Source organism: Humulus lupulus, chromosome 8 (assembly GCF_963169125.1).
Source record: "Humulus lupulus chromosome 8, drHumLupu1.1, whole genome shotgun sequence".
Taxonomy (NCBI): Eukaryota; Viridiplantae; Streptophyta; class Magnoliopsida; order Rosales; family Cannabaceae; genus Humulus; species Humulus lupulus.
This window is the reverse complement of record NC_084800.1, coordinates 116,658,256-116,659,588: the sequence shown is the minus strand read 5'-3', so window position 1 is coordinate 116,659,588 and position 1,333 is coordinate 116,658,256. Positions and strand designations below refer to the sequence as shown.

Genomic DNA, 1,333 nt, shown 5'->3' with positions numbered 1-1,333 from the left:
ATAAGTGGCTTTCTTTTATAGACCAATGAAAATGTGAATGTTTGTTTAAGTACTAGTTAAGGGCATTTTTACATATTTGGTGTTGATTTTTATAATATTTGTTTGACAATCCTTGAGGAGACGATAAAAATTACTTTCATTATATTACTTGTTTGACGACTGTGTACACTTGCACACACTTAGGAAAATTCGCAAAAAGTTTATGGCACCATTGCGGGATTTCTTAAACTCAATTATTGTAACGCTAATTATCTTGCAATTTGGTTTAAATTTTCTTTTTTGCTAACTTGGGAGATTATCGTGAAAAATTCAGGTTTACATAGTCTATGAATGAGAATCAAGACCTTGAACTACTTCCCATTGATCTAGAAATCCAACGTACATTTAGAAGAAGGCGAAAGTTACAAAAATAAAAAAGGGAAGTAGTAGTGATGGATGCTGAGCAAGGGGCTCAACAGGGAGCCGCTCAAAGGGCGACAAATCTAGCAGGAGCTGCTCAAGGGGCGACAAATCTAACAGGAGCTGCTCAAGAAGGAGTAGCTCAAGGGGGAGTAGTTGCCAATAATGGGCAAAATGCAGTTATTGTGGTTGATGACAGAGATCGTGCTATCAGGCAATATACTCTCCCCCTCTTCAATGATCTCAATCCAGATATTATTAGACCAGAAATTCAGGCCACACAATTTGAATTGAAGCCAGTCATGTTCCAGATGTTTCAAACTATGGGCCAGTTTAGTGGGATGCCAACAGAGGATCTTCACCTTAACCTTTGCTTTTTCATTAAAGTGAATGACTCTTTCAAGCTGCCCGAAGTGACAGAGGATGCCCTGAGACTAAATTTGTTCCCATAATTCTTGAGAGATAGAGCTAGAGCTTGGTTGAACTCTTTGCCATCTGATTCCGTTAATACTTAGCAAGAGTTGGCTGAGCGATTTTTGATGAAGTATTTTCCTACTCCGCAATGAGATTACTTTATTTCAACAAATTGATGAAGAATCTTTATATGAGGCATGGGAGCGGTTTAAGGAGTTGTTGCGCAAATGCCCTCTCCATGGCATTCCACATTGCATCCAAATGGAGACCTTCTATAACGGTCTAAACAATCATACTAGAATGGTGGTTGATGCTTCAGCGAACAGGGCTCTTCTTGCTAAGTCCTATAATGAGGCATATGAAATCCTTGAAAGAATATCCAACAACAACTATCAGTGGCCCACTTCTAGATTGTCTACAGATAGAAAGGTGGCTTGTATTCATGATGTAGATGCCATCACTTCTTTGGCAGCCCAAGTTTCCTCGATTTCTAATATGCTCAAGACAATGAATATGGGGG

The 1,333-nt window shown here is 39.1% G+C and overlaps 1 non-coding gene across 1 annotated transcript; it reads right to left on the bottom strand.

Annotated features, from left to right (window-relative positions):
- Window positions 1-951: 951 nt before the first annotated feature.
- On the bottom strand, window positions 952-1,058 carry LOC133798800 (small nucleolar RNA R71). Its single transcript, XR_009876019.1, has one exon. It is a non-coding gene; the product is annotated as a small nucleolar RNA R71 (small nucleolar RNA).
- Between the last annotated feature and the right edge of the window lie 275 nt (window positions 1,059-1,333).